Consider the following 12414-nt stretch of genomic DNA (forward strand, 5'->3'; position numbering starts at 1 on the left):
AGAACTTGACCCGGACGTGATTCGAACACGCATTCTTCTGATATGAAGTCAGACGTGCTACCGTGTCGCCACTGAGTCCACTTTGTGTAGCCGTTTTCACACACACCGTAGCATGTTTTGCTCGGCCTTATGTCGACGAAGCACAGGTAAAGGGACAAGTCATTGTAGACAGACAAATATGTAGATAGACAGATAGATGAAAATATTAAAAAAGAGAATTTGACCCGGACGTGATTCGAACATGCAACCTTCTGATCTGAACTCAGACGCGCTACCGTTGCGCCACCGAGTCCGTTTAGGGTCGCCGTTCGCACACACGCGGTAGCATGTTTTGCACGGCCTTCTGTCGACGAAGCACAGGTAAAGGGAGAAGTCATTGTAGAAGGACAAATAAGTAGATAAACAGATAGATGAAAATCATAAAAAGAGAATTTGACCCGGACGTGATTAGAACACGCAACCTTCTGATCTGGAGTCAGACGTGCTAAAGTTGCACCACCGAGTCCGCTTAAGGTAGCCGTTCGCACACACGCGGTAGCACATTTTGCTCGGTCTTCTGTCGTTGAAACACAAGTAAAGAGACAAGTCATTGTAGACAGACAAATAAGTAGATAGACAGATAGATGAAAATAATAGCAAAGAGAACTTGACCCGGACGTGATTCGAACACGCATTCTTCTGATATGGAGTCAGACGTGCAACCGTTGCGCCACCGAGTCCGTTTAGGGTCGCCGTTCGCACACACGCGGTAGCATGTTTTTCACGGCCTTCTGTCGATGCAGCACAGGTAAAGAGACAGGTCATTGTAGGCAGACAAATAGGTTGATAGACAGATGAAAATTATAAAAAAGAGAGTTTGACCCGGACGTGATTCGAACACGCAACCTTCTGATCTGGAGTCAGACGCGCTACCGGTTTGCCACCGAGTCCGCTTAGGGTAGCCGTTCACACAAACGTGGTAGCATGTTTTGCTCGGCCTTCTGTCGATGAATCCAAATAAAGGGACAAGTTATTGTATACAGACAAATAAGTAGATATTCAGATAGATGAAAATAATAAAAAGAAAATTTGACCGAAACTTGATTCGAACACGCAACCTTCTGATCTGGAGTCAGACGTGGTACCGTTGCGCCACCAAGTCCGCTTATAGGGTTTCCCTTCGCACACACGCGGTAGCATGTTTTGCTCGGCCTTCTGTCGACGAAGCACAGGTAAAGAGACAAGTAATTGTAGACAGACAAATTAGTAGATAGACAGAGAGATGAAAATAATAAAAGAGAGAACTTGACCCGGACGTGATTCGAACACGCAACCTTCTGATATGGAGTCAGACGTGCTACCGTGTCGCCACCGAGTCCACTTAGTGCAGCCGTTCGCACACATGTGGTAGCATGTTTTGCTCGGCCTTCTGTCGATGCAGCACAGATAAAGAGACAAGTCATTGTAGACAGACAAATAAGTAGATAGACAGATGAAAATATTAAAAAAGACAATTTGACCCGGACGTGACTCCAACACTCAACCTTATGATCTGGAGTCGGACGCGCTACCAGTTCGCCACCGAGTCCGCTTAGTGTGACCGTTCGCACACACGCGGTAGCATGTTTTGCTCGGCCTTCTGTCGATGAAGCACAGGTAAAGAGACAAGTCATTGTAGACAGACAAATAAGTAGATAGACAGATAGATGAAAATAATAAAAAAGAGAACTTGACCAGGACGTGATTCGAACACGCAACCTTCTGATATGGAGTCAGACGTGCTACCGTGTCGCCACCGAGTCCACTTAGTGCAGCCGTTCGCACACACGTGGTAGCATGTTTTGCTCGGCCTTCTGTCGATGCAGCACAGATAAAGAGACAAGTCATTGTAGACAGACAAATAAGTAGATAGACAGATGAAAATAATAAAAAAGACAATTTGACCCGGACGTGACTCCAACACGCATCCTTCTAATCTGGAAAATGACGCGCTAAAGTTGCGCCACCGATTCCGCTTAGGGTAGCCGTTCGCACACACGCGGTAGCACGTTTTGCTCGGCCTTCTGTCGATGAACACAGGTAAAGAGACAAGGCATTGTAGACAGAGAAATAAGTAGAAAGACAGATAGTTGAAAATAATAAAAAAAGAGAATTTGACCCAGACGTGATTCGAACTCGCAACCTTCTGATCTGGAGTCAGACACGCTACCGTTGCGCCACCGCGTCCGCTTAGGGTAGCCGTTCGCATAAACGTGGTAGCAAGTTTTGCTCGGCCTTCTATCGATGAATCCCAAGTTAAGGGACAAGTCATTGTAGACAGACAAATAAGTTGATATTCAGATAGATGAAAATAATAAAAAGAGAATTTGACCCAAACGGGATTCGAACACACAACCTTGTGATCTGGAGTCAGACGTGGTACCGTTGCGCCACCAAGTCCGCTTATAGGGTTGCCCTTCGCACACACGCGGTAGCATGTTTTGCTCGGCCTTCTGTCGATGAAGCACAGGTAAAGAGACAAGCCATTGTAGACAGACAAATAAGTAGGTAGACAGATAAAAATAACAAAAGGGAGAATTTCACCCGCACATGGTTCGAACACGCAACCTTCTGATCGGGAGTATGACGCGCTAAAGTTCCGCCACCAGTCCGCTTAGGGTAGCCGTTCGCACACACGCGGTAGCATGTTTTGCTCGGCCTTCTGTCGATGAAATACAGGTAAAGAGACAAGTCCTTGTAGACAGACAAATAAGTAGATAGACAGATAGTTGAAAATAATAAAAAAGAGAATTTGACCCGGACGTGATTAGAACACGCAACCTTCTGATCTGGAGTCAGACGTGCTAAAGTGTCACCACCGAGTCCGCTTAAGGTAGCCGTTCGCACAGACGCGGTAGCATGTTTTGCTCGGCCTTCCGTCGTTGAAAATCAGGTAAAGAGACAGGTCATTGTAGACAGACAAATAAGTAGATAAACAGCTAGATGAAAATCATAAAAAGAGAATTTGACCCGGACGTGATTCGAACACGCAACCTTCTGATCTGGAGTCAGACGCGCTACCGGTACGCCTTCGAGTCCGCTTAGTGTAGCCGTTCGCCCACACGTGGTAGCATGTTTTGCTCGGCCTTGAATCGATAAAGCACAGGTAAAGAGACAACTCATTGTAAAATGACAAATAAGTAGATAGACAGATAAAAATAACAAAAAAGAGAATTTGACCCAGACGTGATTCGAACACGCATCCTTCTCATCTGGAGTCAGACGTGGTACCGTTGCGCAACCGAGTCCGCCTATAGGGTAGCCCTTCGCACACACGCGGTAGCATGTTTTGCTCGGCCTTCTGTCGATGAAGCACAGGTAAAGAGACAAGTCATGGTAGACAGACAAATAAGTAGATAGACAGATAGATGAAAATAATAAAAAAGAGAACTTGACCCGGACGTGATTCGAACACGCAACCTTCTGATATGGAGTGAGACGAGCTACCGTGTCGCCACCGAGTCCACTTAGTGCAGCCGTTCGCACACTCGTGGTAGCATGTTTTGCTCGGACTTCTGTCGATGCAGCACAGATAAAGAGACAAATCATTGTAGACAGACAAATAAGTAGATCGACAGGCGAAAATATTAAAAAAGACAATTTGATCCGGACGTGACTCGAACACTCAACCTTCTGATCTGGAGTCGGACGCGCTACCAGTTCGCCACCGAGTCCGCTTAGTGTGGCCGTTCGCACACACGTGGTAGCATGTTTTGCTCGGCCTTCTATGGATGAAGCTCAGGTGAAGAGACAAGTCATTGTAGACAGACAAATAAGTAGATAAGACAGATAGGTGAAAATAATAAAAAGAAAATTTGACATCAACTTGATTCGAACACGCAACCTTCTGATCTGGAGTCAGACGTGGTACCGTTGCGCCACCTGGTCCGCTTATAGGGTTTCCCTTCGTACACACGCGGTAGCATGTTTTGCTCGGCCTTCTGTCGACGAAGCACAGGTAAAGAGACAAGTAATTGTAGACAGACAAATTAGTAGATAGACAGAGAGATGAAAATAATAAAAGAGAGAACTTGACCCGGACGTGATTCGAACACGCAACCTTCTGATATGGAGTCAGACGTGCTACCGTGTCGCCACCGAGTCCACTTAGTGCAGCCGTTCGCACACATGTGGTAGCATGTTTTGCTCGGCCTTCTGTCGATGCAGCACAGATAAAGAGACAAGTCATTGTAGACAGACAAATAAGTAGATAGACAGATGAAAATATTAAAAAAGACAATTTGACCCGGACGTGACTCCAACACTCAACCTTATGATCTGGAGTCGGACGCGCTACCAGTTCGCCACCGAGTCCACTTAGTGTGGCCGTTCGGACACACGCGGTAGCATGTTTTGCTCGGCCTTCTGTCGATGAAGCACAGGTAAAGAGACAAGTCATTGTAGACAGACAAATAAGTAGATAGACAGATAGATGAAAATAATAAAAAAGAGAACTTGACCAGGACGTGATTCGAACACGCAACCTTCTGATATGGAGTCAGACGTGCTACCGTGTCGCCACCGAGTCCACTTAGTGCAGCCGTTCGCACACATGTGGTAGCATGTTTTGCTCGGCCTTCTGTCGATGCAGCACAGATAAAGAGACAAGTCATTGTAGACAGACAAATAAGTAGATAGACAGATGAAAATAATAAAAAAGACAATTTGACCCGGACGTGACTCCAACACGCATCCTTCTCATCTGGAGTCAGACGTGCTACTGTGTCGCAACCGAGTCCACTTATCGCAGCCATTCGCACACACGCTGTAGCATGTTTGCTCGGCCTTCTGTCGATGAAGCACAGGTGAAGAGTCAAGTCATTGTAGAATGACAAATAGGTAGATAGACAGATAAAATTAACAAAAAAGAGAATTTGACCCGCACATGGTTCGAACACGCAACCTTCTAATCTGGAAAATGACGCGCTAAAGTTGCGCCACCGATTCTGCTTAGGGTAGCCGTTCGCACACACGCGGTAGCATGTTTTGCTCGGCCTTCTGTCGATAAACACAGGTAAAGAGACAAGTCATTGTAGACAGAGAAATAAGTAGATAGACAGATAGTTGAAAATAATAAAAAAAGAGAATTTGACCCAGACGTGATTCGAACTCGCAACCTTCTGATCTGGAGTCAGACACGCTACCGTTGCGCCACCGCGTCCGCTTAGGGTAGCCGTTCGCATAAACGTGGTAGCAAGTTTTGCTCGGCCTTCTATCGATGAATCCCAAGTTAAGGGACAAGTCATTGTAGACAGACAAATAAGTTGATATTCAGATAGATGAAAATAATAAAAAGAGAATTTGACCCAAACGTGATTCGAACACACAACCTTGTGATCTGGAGTCAGACGTGGTACCGTTGCGCCACCAAGTCCGCTTATAGGGTTGCCCTTCGCACACACGCGGTAGCATGTTTTGCTCGGCCTTCTGTCGATGAAGCACAGGTAAAGAGACAAGCCATTGTAGACAGACAAATAAGTAGGTAGACAGATAAAAATAACAAAAGGGAGAATTTCACCCGCACATGGTTCGAACACGCAACCTTCTGATCGGGAGTATGACGCGCTAAAGTTCCGCCACCAGTCCGCTTAGGGTAGCCGTTCGCACACACGCGGTAGCATGTTTTGCTCGGCCTTCTGTCGATGAAATACAGGTAAAGAGACAAGTCCTTGTAGACAGACAAATAAGTAGATAGACAGATAGTTGAAAATAATAAAAAAGAGAATTTGACCCGGACGTGATTAGAACACGCAACCTTCTGATCTGGAGTCAGACGTGCTAAAGTGTCACCACCGAGTCCGCTTAAGGTAGCCGTTCGCACAGACGCGGTAGCATGTTTTGCTCGGCCTTCCGTCGTTGAAAATCAGGTAAAGAGACAGGTCATTGTAGACAGACAAATAAGTAGATAAACAGCTAGATGAAAATCATAAAAAGAGAATTTGACCCGGACGTGATTCGAACACGCAACCTTCTGATCTGGAGTCAGACGCGCTACCGGTACGCCTTCGAGTCCGCTTAGTGTAGCCGTTCGCCCACACGTGGTAGCATGTTTTGCTCGGCCTTGAATCGATAAAGCACAGGTAAAGAGACAACTCATTGTAAAATGACAAATAAGTAGATAGACAGATAAAAATAACAAAAAAGAGAATTTGACCCAGACGTGATTCGAACACGCATCCTTCTCATCTGGAGTCAGACGTGGTACCGTTGCGCAACCGAGTCCGCCTATAGGGTAGCCCTTCGCACACACGCGGTAGCATGTTTTGCTCGGCCTTCTGTCGATGAAGCACAGGTAAAGAGACAAGTCATGGTAGACAGACAAATAAGTAGATAGACAGATAGATGAAAATAATAAAAAAGAGAACTTGACCCGGACGTGATTCGAACACGCAACCTTCTGATATGGAGTGAGACGAGCTACCGTGTCGCCACCGAGTCCACTTAGTGCAGCCGTTCGCACACTCGTGGTAGCATGTTTTGCTCGGACTTCTGTCGATGCAGCACAGATAAAGAGACAAATCATTGTAGACAGACAAATAAGTAGATCGACAGGCGAAAATATTAAAAAAGACAATTTGATCCGGACGTGACTCGAACACTCAACCTTCTGATCTGGAGTCGGACGCGCTACCAGTTCGCCACCGAGTCCGCTTAGTGTGGCCGTTCGCACACACGTGGTAGCATGTTTTGCTCGGCCTTCTATGGATGAAGCTCAGGTGAAGAGACAAGTCATTGTAGACAGACAAATAAGTAGATAAGACAGATAGGTGAAAATAATAAAAAGAAAATTTGACATCAACTTGATTCGAACACGCAACCTTCTGATCTGGAGTCAGACGTGGTACCGTTGCGCCACCTGGTCCGCTTATAGGGTTTCCCTTCGTACACACGCGGTAGCATGTTTTGCTCGGCCTTCTGTCGACGAAGCACAGGTAAAGAGACAAGTAATTGTAGACAGACAAATTAGTAGATAGACAGAGAGATGAAAATAATAAAAGAGAGAACTTGACCCGGACGTGATTCGAACACGCAACCTTCTGATATGGAGTCAGACGTGCTACCGTGTCGCCACCGAGTCCACTTAGTGCAGCCGTTCGCACACATGTGGTAGCATGTTTTGCTCGGCCTTCTGTCGATGCAGCACAGATAAAGAGACAAGTCATTGTAGACAGACAAATAAGTAGATAGACAGATGAAAATATTAAAAAAGACAATTTGACCCGGACGTGACTCCAACACTCAACCTTATGATCTGGAGTCGGACGCGCTACCAGTTCGCCACCGAGTCCACTTAGTGTGGCCGTTCGGACACACGCGGTAGCATGTTTTGCTCGGCCTTCTGTCGATGAAGCACAGGTAAAGAGACAAGTCATTGTAGACAGACAAATAAGTAGATAGACAGATAGATGAAAATAATAAAAAAGAGAACTTGACCAGGACGTGATTCGAACACGCAACCTTCTGATATGGAGTCAGACGTGCTACCGTGTCGCCACCGAGTCCACTTAGTGCAGCCGTTCGCACACATGTGGTAGCATGTTTTGCTCGGCCTTCTGTCGATGCAGCACAGATAAAGAGACAAGTCATTGTAGACAGACAAATAAGTAGATAGACAGATGAAAATAATAAAAAAGACAATTTGACCCGGACGTGACTCCAACACGCATCCTTCTCATCTGGAGTCAGACGTGCTACTGTGTCGCAACCGAGTCCACTTATCGCAGCCATTCGCACACACGCTGTAGCATGTTTGCTCGGCCTTCTGTCGATGAAGCACAGGTGAAGAGTCAAGTCATTGTAGAATGACAAATAGGTAGATAGACAGATAAAATTAACAAAAAAGAGAATTTGACCCGCACATGGTTCGAACACGCAACCTTCTAATCTGGAAAATGACGCGCTAAAGTTGCGCCACCGATTCTGCTTAGGGTAGCCGTTCGCACACACGCGGTAGCATGTTTTGCTCGGCCTTCTGTCGATAAACACAGGTAAAGAGACAAGTCATTGTAGACAGAGAAATAAGTAGATAGACAGATAGTTGAAAATAATAAAAAAAGAGAATTTGACCCAGACGTGATTCGAACTCGCAACCTTCTGATCTGGAGTCAGACACGCTACCGTTGCGCCACCGCGTCCGCTTAGGGTAGCCGTTCGCATAAACGTGGTAGCAAGTTTTGCTCGGCCTTCTATCGATGAATCCCAAGTTAAGGGACAAGTCATTGTAGACAGACAATTAAGTTGATATTCAGATAGATGAAAATAATAAAAAGAGAATTTGACCCAAACGTGATTCGAACACACAACCTTGTGATCTGGAGTCAGACGTGGTACCGTTGCGCCACCAAGTCCGCTTATAGGGTTGCCCTTCGCACACACGCGGTAGCATGTTTTGCTCGGCCTTCTGTCGATGAAGCACAGGTAAAGAGACAAGCCATTGTAGACAGACAAATAAGTAGGTAGACAGATAAAAATAACAAAAGGGAGAATTTCACCCGCACATGGTTCGAACACGCAACCTTCTGATCGGGAGTATGACGCGCTAAAGTTCCGCCACCAGTCCGCTTAGGGTAGCCGTTCGCACACACGCGGTAGCATGTTTTGCTCGGCCTTCTGTCGATGAAATACAGGTAAAGAGACAAGTCCTTGTAGACAGACAAATAAGTAGATAGACAGATAGTTGAAAATAATAAAAAAGAGAATTTGACCCGGACGTGATTAGAACACGCAACCTTCTGATCTGGAGTCAGACGTGCTAAAGTTGCACCACCGAGTCCGCTTAAGGTAGCCGTTCGCACAGACGCGGTAGCATGTTTTGCTCGGCCTTCCGTCGTTGAAAATCAGGTAAAGAGACAGGTCATTGTAGACAGACAAATAAGTAGATAAACAGATAGATGAAAATCATAAAAAGAGAATTTGACCCGGACGTGATTCGAACACGCAACCTTCTGATCTGGAGTCAGACGCGCTACCGGTACGCCTCCGAGTCCGCTTAGTGTAGCCGTTCGCCCACACGTGGTAGCATGTTTTGCTCAGCCTTGAATCGATAAAGCACAGGTAAAGAGACAACTCATCGTAAAATGACAAATAAGTTGATAGACAGATAAAAATAACAAAAAAGAGAATTTGACCCAGACGTGATTCGAACACGCATCCTTCTCATCTGGAGTCAGACGTGGTACCGTTGCGCAACCGAGTCCGCCTATAGGGTAGCCCTTCGCACACACGCGGTAGCATGTTTTGCTCGGCCTTCTGTCGATGAAGCACAGGTAAAGAGACAAGTCATGGTAGACAGACAAATAAGTAGATAGACAGATAGATGAAAATAATAAAAAAGAGAATTTGACCCGGACGTGATTCGAACATGCAACCTTCTGATCTGAAGTCAGACGCGCTACCGTTGCGCCACCGAGTCCGTTTAGGGTCGCCGTTCGCACACACGCGGTAGCATGTTTTGCACGGCCTTCTGTCGACGAAGCACAGGTAAAGGGAGAAGTCATTGTAGAAGGACAAATAAGTAGATAAACAGATAGATGAAACTCATAAAAAGAGAATTTGACCCGGACGTGATTAGAACACGCAACCTTCTGATCTGGAGTCAGACGTGCTAAAGTTGCACCACCGAGTCCGCTTAAGGTAGCCGTTCGCACACACGCGGTAGCACATTTTGCTCGGTCTTCTGTCGTTGAAACACAAGTAAAGAGACAAGTCATTGTAGACAGACAAATAAGTAGATAGACAGATAGATGAAAATAATAGCAAAGAGAACTTGACCCGGACGTGATTCGAACACGCATTCTTCTGATATGGAGTCAGACGTGCATCCGTTGCGCCACCGAGTCCGTTTAGGGTCGCCGTTCGCACACACGCGGTAGCATGTTTTTCACGGCCTTCTGTCGATGCAGCACAGGTAAAGAGACAGGTCATTGTAGGCAGACAAATAGGTAGATAGACAGATGAAAATGATAAAAAAGAGAATTTGACCCGGACGTGATTCGAACACGCAACCTTCTGATCTGGAGTCAGACGCGCTACCGGTTTGCCACCGAGTCCGCTTAGGGTAGCCGTTCGCACAAACGTGGTAGCATGTTTTGCTCGGCCTTCTGTCGATGAATCCAAATAAAGGGACAAGTTATTGTAGACAGACAAATAAGTAGATATTCAGATAGATGAAAATAATAAAAAGAAAGTTTGACCGAAACTTGATTCGAACACGCAACCTTCTGATCTGGAGTCAGACGTGGTACCGTTACGCCACCAAGTCCGCTTATAGGGTTTCCCTTCGCACACACGCGGTAGCATGTTTTGCTCGGCCTTCTGTCGATGAAGCACAGGTAAAGAGACAAGTCATTGTAGACAGACAAATAAGTAGATAGACAGATAGATGAAAATAATAAAAAAGAGAACTTGACCCGGACGTGATTCGAACACGCAACCTTCTGATATGGAGTGAGACGTGCTACCGTGTCGCCACCGAGTCCACTTAGTGCAGCCGTTCGCAAACTCGTGGTAGCATGTTTTGCTCGGACTTCTGTCGATGCAGCACAGATAAAGAGACAAATCATTGTAGACAGACAAATAAGTAGATCGACAGGCGAAAATATTAAAAAAGACAATTTGATCCGGACGTGACTCGAACACTCAACCTTCTGATCTGGAGTCGGACGCGCTACCAGTTCGCCACCGAGTCCGCTTAGTGTGGCCGTTCGCACACACGTGGTAGCATGTTTTGCTCGGCCTTCTATGGATGAAGCTCAGGTGAAGAGACAAGTCATTGTAGACAGACAAATAAGTAGATAGACAGATAGGTGAAAATAATAAAAAGAAAATTTGACATCAACTTGATTCGAACACGCAACCTTCTGATCTGGAGTCAGACGTGGTACCGTTGCGCCACCTGGTCCGCTTATAGGGTTTCCCTTCGTACACACGCGGTAGCATGTTTTGCTCGGCCTTCTGTCGATGAAGCACAGGTAAAGAGACAAGTCATGGTAGACAGACAAATAAGTAGATAGACAGATAGATGAAAATAATAAAAAAGAGAATTTGACCCGGACGTGATTCGAACATGCAACCTTCTGATCTGAAGTCAGACGCGCTACCGTTGCGCCACCGAGTCCGTTTAGGGTCGCCGTTCGCACACACGCGGTAGCATGTTTTGCACGTCCTTCTGTCGACGAAGCACAGGTAAAGGGAGAAGTCATTGTAGAAGGACAAATAAGTAGATAAACAGATAGATGAAAATCATAAAAAGAGAATTTGACCCGGACGTGATTAGAACACGCAACCTTCTGATCTGGAGTCAGACGTGCTAAAGTTGCACCACCGAGTCCGCTTAAGGTAGCCGTTCGCACACACGCGGTAGCACATTTTGCTCGGTCTTCTGTCGTTAAAACACAAGTAAAGAGACAAGTCATTGTAGACAGACAAATAAGTAGATAGACAGATAGATGAAAATAATAACAAAGAGAACTTGACCCGGACGTGATTCGAACACGCATTCTTCTGATATGAAGTCAGACGTGCTACCGTGTCGCCACTGAGTCCACTTTGTGTAGCCGTTTTCACACACACCGTAGCATGTTTTGCTCGGCCTTGTGTCGACGAAGCACAGGTAAAGGGACAAGTCATTGTAGACAGACAAATATGTAGATAGACAGATAGATGAAAATATTAAAAAAGAGAATTTGACCCGGACGTGATTCGAACATGCAACCTTCTGATCTGAACTCAGACGCGCTACCGTTGCGCCACCGAGTCCGTTTAGGGTCGCCGTTCGCACACACGCGGTAGCATGTTTTGCACGGCCTTCTGTCGACGAAGCACAGGTAAAGGGAGAAGTCATTGTAGAAGGACAAATAAGTAGATAAACAGATAGATGAAAATCATAAAAAGAGAATTTGACCCGGACGTGATTAGAACACGCAACCTTCTGATCTGGAGTCAGACGTGCTAAAGTTGCACCACCGAGTCCGCTTAAGGTAGCCGTTCGCACACACGCGGTAGCACATTTTGCTCGGTCTTCTGTCGTTGAAACACAAGTAAAGAGACAAGTCATTGTAGACAGACAAATAAGTAGATAGACAGATAGATGAAAATAATAGCAAAGAGAACTTGACCCGGACGTGATTCGAACACGCATTCTTCTGATATGGAGTCAGACGTGCAACCGTTGCGCCACCGAGTCCGTTTAGGGTCGCCGTTCGCACACACGCGGTAGCATGTTTTTCACGGCCTTCTGTCGATGCAGCACAGGTAAAGAGACAGGTCATTGTAGGCAGACAAATAGGTTGATAGACAGATGAAAATTATAAAAAAGAGAGTTTGACCCGGACGTGATTCGAACACGCAACCTTCTGATCTGGAGTCAGACGCGCTACCGGTTTGCCACCGAGTCCG

General features: G+C 46.0%; 6 non-coding genes across 6 annotated transcripts; all 6 read right to left on the reverse strand.

Moving 5' to 3' along the window:
• Nucleotides 1–647: 647 nt before the first annotated feature.
• Nucleotides 648–719, reverse strand: TRNAW-CCA (transfer RNA tryptophan (anticodon CCA)). Its single transcript has one exon. It is a non-coding gene; the product is annotated as a tRNA-Trp (tRNA).
• A 1414-nt stretch (nt 720–2133) lies between these two features.
• TRNAW-CCA (transfer RNA tryptophan (anticodon CCA)) lies at nt 2134–2205 on the reverse strand. The gene has a single exon. It is a non-coding gene; the product is annotated as a tRNA-Trp (tRNA).
• A 2902-nt stretch (nt 2206–5107) lies between these two features.
• Nucleotides 5108–5179, reverse strand: TRNAW-CCA (transfer RNA tryptophan (anticodon CCA)). Its single transcript has one exon. It is a non-coding gene; the product is annotated as a tRNA-Trp (tRNA).
• Nucleotides 5180–8081: 2902 nt separating this feature from the next.
• TRNAW-CCA (transfer RNA tryptophan (anticodon CCA)) lies at nt 8082–8153 on the reverse strand. Its single transcript has one exon. It is a non-coding gene; the product is annotated as a tRNA-Trp (tRNA).
• Nucleotides 8154–8932: 779 nt separating this feature from the next.
• TRNAW-CCA (transfer RNA tryptophan (anticodon CCA)) lies at nt 8933–9004 on the reverse strand. The gene has a single exon. It is a non-coding gene; the product is annotated as a tRNA-Trp (tRNA).
• A 3126-nt stretch (nt 9005–12130) lies between these two features.
• Nucleotides 12131–12202, reverse strand: TRNAW-CCA (transfer RNA tryptophan (anticodon CCA)). Its single transcript has one exon. It is a non-coding gene; the product is annotated as a tRNA-Trp (tRNA).
• Nucleotides 12203–12414: the final 212 nt, after the last annotated feature.

This window comes from Rhipicephalus microplus, chromosome 5 (genome assembly GCF_043290135.1).
Source record: "Rhipicephalus microplus isolate Deutch F79 chromosome 5, USDA_Rmic, whole genome shotgun sequence".
NCBI classification, from domain to species: domain Eukaryota; kingdom Metazoa; phylum Arthropoda; class Arachnida; order Ixodida; family Ixodidae; genus Rhipicephalus; species Rhipicephalus microplus.